The sequence below is a fragment of the Sinocyclocheilus grahami genome, unplaced genomic scaffold (assembly GCF_001515645.1).
Source record: "Sinocyclocheilus grahami isolate Dianchi unplaced genomic scaffold, SAMN03320097.WGS_v1.1 scaffold21.1, whole genome shotgun sequence".
Taxonomy (NCBI): Eukaryota; Metazoa; Chordata; class Actinopteri; order Cypriniformes; family Cyprinidae; genus Sinocyclocheilus; species Sinocyclocheilus grahami.
Genome location: NW_015505200.1, coordinates 2,716,746 through 2,721,843, shown reverse-complemented (window position 1 = coordinate 2,721,843; position 5,098 = coordinate 2,716,746). Strand labels below are relative to the sequence as shown.

The window sequence follows — 5,098 nt, the reverse complement described above, 5'->3', positions numbered from 1 at the left end:
TTGTTCCAAGTTTTCTCAATTTGTGGATAATGGCTCTGACCATGGTTCGCTGGAGTCCCAAAGCCTTAGAAATGGCTTTATAATCCTTTCCAGACTGATACATGTCAACTGTTCAATCTGTTCTTGAATTTTGTTAGATCGCGGCATGATGTGTTGCTCTTTAAGCATGCTTCACTTTGTCAGACAGCTTCTATTTAAGTGATTTCTTGATTCAACAGGTCTGGCAGTAATCAGGCCTGGGTGTGGCTAGTGAAATTTAACTCAGCTTTCTAAAATAATGTGGTTAATTGCAGTTCTTTCATGATTTAACAGGAGGGGGCAATTCATTTTTCACGTAGGGCCACGTAGGTTTGGACAGCTTTTTTCCCTTAATAAATGAAATCATAATTTAAAAACTGCATTTTGTATTTACTTGCATTATCTTTGTGTAATATTTAAATTAGTTTGATGATCTGAATCTTTTAAATGTAACAAATATGCAAAAAACTTAAAAAACAGGAAGGGGGCAAAAAGCTTTTCACAGCACTCTATCTATCTATCTATCTATCTATCTATCTATCTATCTATCTATCTATCTATCTATCTATCTATCGTCTGTCTGTCTGTCTGTCTGTCGATTTTTTATTTTTGCAGGTTTTGTAGAAAAGTGGTTAAAATTTGTATTCTCATTCCGGAACATAACAGGATAACAGTATCTGTAATGAATGTCATGAGGTAAGTTTTCACGTTTAATTTGACAGAATTTGTAAATCACAATTTTGCCAAAAAAAAAAGGATTCTTTTTGCTGTTTAAAGCAAATCAAAATAAAATCCATACAATACAAGGGACATTTCCACTGTAGGCAACGATGTACATTATTTTGCTTACGTTTATCCATGATTTATTAAATGCAGCATAGTTCAAGCATCAGCGATCAGGTGACAGCTTTAAACATCCATCAGATGTCGCCAAAGCACGCAGCAGCAGGTGCATCGCTCGTCTCGGCTGCCGCTGCTTGATGCTATTTTTAAATAGAACAACATCTTAAATAAGGTAACCCTTTAAGAAACACGAATCCACATTGAGCATCGCCTGCCAGTCGTGATAGCAGTATCGTGCATTTCATTGTTGACCGAACTGCAGTGAACAAACATTTAACAAAGAATGAACCACGATGGATGTTTGTTTTCTCTCGCAATCAATCTTGCTCGTGTGAAACTCAAACTGCTTAACATTTGGAAAAGTGCTGCTATTGGGACAAAAAAAAATGCTTACATATCAAAGTGAATAATAGTTCAATGTTTATAACCAGAAAAATATACCAAAACAAAACTGCGCCCTCTTGCGGCGAATAAGTGAACCTCTGTTTGAGCCTTCCGAGTCTCCGTACTAAAGAAAACCTGCCTCCCTATGCCTTTATTCGCACACCCATCATCTCTCCTCGCCAAAAACACAAAACGGACAGATGAAAATACACGGCAAAATATTTAGTCTCATCACTGGAGTGTACGCTGTTGTCAAGGGCTCTCAAAAACATGGATATATATCATGTTCCTGCAATATGGCATAATCCTTTCATCAGTGTGCATTTCTTTCCGAAAAATGAATTGATCGGCGTTGTCGGCAGAAAGAAATAACGCTATTCGGCAAGTAACTCCCTCGTTTTATATGGATGTTATGATAAAACTAACTGTATTTCACACAGATGACACATTTATGGCTGAAACCGACAGTTCTTCCGAAATAGACAGTCAGATGAAGTGAATACAATAAAGATGAATCCCTTATAGAGGAGCATCCTGGCTTGCAAAGGATCAAGGTAAGAAATGCCATGTTTGTGTTCATGGTTTGCAAATATGATTTTTTATTGAAAGATATAGTTTTTTGTTTGTTTGTTTTGTTTTGTAATTTTGAGGTGTTCCGTTTTATTTCGGTTTTAGAAAATAAACGTGATTGCTCTCCTCACAAGTCAACTCTTTCTTGTTTTTGTTTCATGCTCTCTGTGCCTTGCCCTGGAATTTTATGTCACTTCCTGTCTCCCGTGGTGTTTGTAGTCAGTTTGTAGTCCGTTTGTTCATTGGTTCCCCTTGATTAGTCTCCCCAGGTGTGTCTTATCTTGTTAAGCTTGTTAGCCCCGTGTGTATATATAGCCCTAGTTTTTCTTTAGTTCCTTGTGACCGTCTGATATGTGCTTCATTATTTCTCAGTGGCTCCAAGAGAGTTTCTCTCAGCGTCTGTATCTGTTCCTCTCATTCACCCACACAATCTGCTTTTTAAGCTCTCTTTCTACAGCGCGATACCCGAGAGCCCAAGGGCAAATTGTCCATTGGTCCATTTTACAGTTTGTTTTAAACAGTAGCAGCTCTATTTGGCCAATCTGCCTCCATCCACCAGAGACAAATGACCTTTCAGGTCTGCTGCGATTCCTTTTCTTGCATGATGAGAGTGGTTTTGATTGGAAATTAGGGACCAGTGTATATCGTGTGATATTGAACAGATGCTTAGCGCAAATTTAGACACCGGATTGCTGGTCATACAGATGAGAAGCCAAATCATTGGGTGTTGGTATTTGTTGTCATGGGAACAGTAAGATCCTTGACACAAAGGTGGTATGAAGTGAACTGCTTTGTTTTGAACACCGGCTTTATCTAATTTTTTTGTCTCTTCCTTAACAGTTTGAAGTTCATTTTCCTGAACACATGAGCATGAAAATAACAGATTATTTATGATATCAGACAAGTCTAGTTGCGCCCGGGAGAACAGAATGTGTTTGTCAGTTGTAGTTTATTTCTTAGGGAGTTGCAAGGATATTTAGGTGAATGGGCATAATCATGTCTAAGTCTATCCAGATGCCAACTTAGAGGTCCGTCCAAACGAAGGCTTCAGCGGTGGTTAAAGGCTGTTTAATTTGTCTCTTGGCTCTGAGTAGAGTGAGCAGCTGGACTTGAGGCAGGCAAAAGCTGGGGCCGCGGTTTGTGGAGCTTACAAGCTAACAGAGCTGGAGCGCAGCCACCCAAGACTTCCTTCGGCTTGTTTGTGTGCTGTGATATAGACTGTGTATTGAGACAATGCTGTCTCATAATTAGCCGCTCGGGTTCACGTGTCAGTGCAATGACTTATCTTTGTGATATTCAGAATGAGATATATTTCAAACCCTGAAACGCAGTAAAAGTACTCGATTATGTAACTGTTTAGTGTTCATATAAGGCAGCTGAGTCTATGTCAAGCTTGAGTTAGACTTAAAAGAATATTCCGGATTCAGTTATGCTTAATCGGCTGCTTTTGTGGTGTAATGTTGATTACCACACAAAAAATCATTCAGACACTTCTCATATTTTCTTGAGATTACAATTTTTGGAGGATTTGAAAGCAGAAATGTGAAGCAGTGTTGTTACTGTAAAACTAAAACTAGTAAAATTATTTTTGATTTTGAAATAGGGCTGGACAATAATTCAATATCAATATGTATATATAGTTTTTTTCAATAACGGTGATATGATTTTTAAACACATTTCCGATATTTCGATATACATTACCAGTGTTTCCCATACATTACATTGATTTATTTGTGGCGTTTGACTTTGTTGAATAAACATGAGCACTGCACGTTTCAAAATCAAGACGCGGCACGGGTGTTTTATATGAATATATCTCTGAAGGGAACCGACTGTCTTCAGGAAAGTTTCTATGACGTTTTCATTTTTATCTGATAAAGTAGCGTTCGTGGGCGGAGCTGATTTGATTACTGGGGAAACCGCTAGTTTTAGCACTCTAAAAGCGCCTCCTGCTGGGTTCAGTTATGCTTAATCGGCTGCTTTTGTGGTGTAATGTTGATTACCACACAAAAAATCATTCAGACACTTCTCATATTTTCTTGAGATTACAATTTTTGGAGGATTTGAAAGCAGAAATGTGAAGCAGTGTTGTTACTGTAAAACTAAAACTAGTAAAATGATTTTTGATTTTGAAATAGGGCTGGACAATAATTCAATATCAATATGTATATATAATTTTTTTCAATAACGGTGATATGATTTTTAAACACATTTCCGATATTTCGATATACATTACCAGTGTTTCCCATACATTACATTGATTTATTTGTGGCGTTTGACTTTGTTGAATAAACATGAGCACTGCACGTTTCAAAATCAAAACGCGGCACGGGTGTTTGATATGAATGTATCTCTGAAGGGAACCGACTGTCTTCAGGAAAGTTTCTATGACGTTTTCATTTTTATCTGATAAAGTAGCGTTCGTGGGCGGAGCTGATTTGATTACAGCCGTTACTGGGGAAACCGCTAGTTTTAGCACTCTAAAAGCGCCTCCTGCTGGCAGAGAATGAATTTGCATTTTCAATAAGCCCATCTCCAGCAACATTGTTCAATTTTTTTGTTTTCTGCAGCGACTCGGAGCACTTTTCATAAATTTTTTTTCTGGCTGAAGCACATTTGTTTCAATCTATAAGAATAATCAGCCTACACTACCAGTCAAAAGTTTTTGAACAGTACGATATTTAAGGTTTTTTTATTTTTTATTCTCTTCTGCTCACCAAGGCTGCATTTATTTGATCCAAAGTACAGCAAAAACAGTAACATATTTAAATATTTTGCTATTTAAAATTGCTTTCTATTTGAATAGATTTTAAAATGTAATTTATTCCTATGATCAAAGCTAAATTTTCAGCAGTCGTTACTCCAGTCTTCAGTGTCACACGATCCTTCAGAAATCATTCTAATATGCTGATTTGCTGATTATCAATATTTAAAACAGTTGAGTAAATATTTTTTTTTCAGGATTCGTTGATGAACAGAAAGATCCAAAAATCAGCATTTATCTGAAATAAAAAAGCTTTTGTAACATACACTATTCCATTCAAAAGCTTGGAGTCAGTATAATTTTTATTATTTTTTTGGGGAAAGAAATTATAGAAATTAATACTTTTATTTAGCAAGGATGCTTAAAATTGATCAAAAGTGATGATAAAGGCATTTATAATGTTACAAAAGATTTCTATTTCAGATAAATAGTGTTCATATCGATATCGTAATTATATCATAATCGTATCGCTTAAGAAATATATCGTGATATCAATTTTGGCCATATCGTCCAGCCCTA

General features: G+C 36.5%; 1 protein-coding gene across 1 annotated transcript in view; it reads left to right on the top strand.

The window, feature by feature from the left end:
- The first annotated feature begins 1,378 nt into the window (after window positions 1-1,378).
- Window positions 1,379-5,098, top strand: part of LOC107557142 (beta-1,4-galactosyltransferase 2-like) — a 113,116-nt gene continuing 109,396 nt past the window's right edge. The window contains exon 1 of the mRNA XM_016240479.1: window positions 1,379-1,799. The gene's annotated coding sequence lies outside the window, so the exon portion shown is untranslated. The remainder of the gene's footprint in view (window positions 1,800-5,098) is intronic.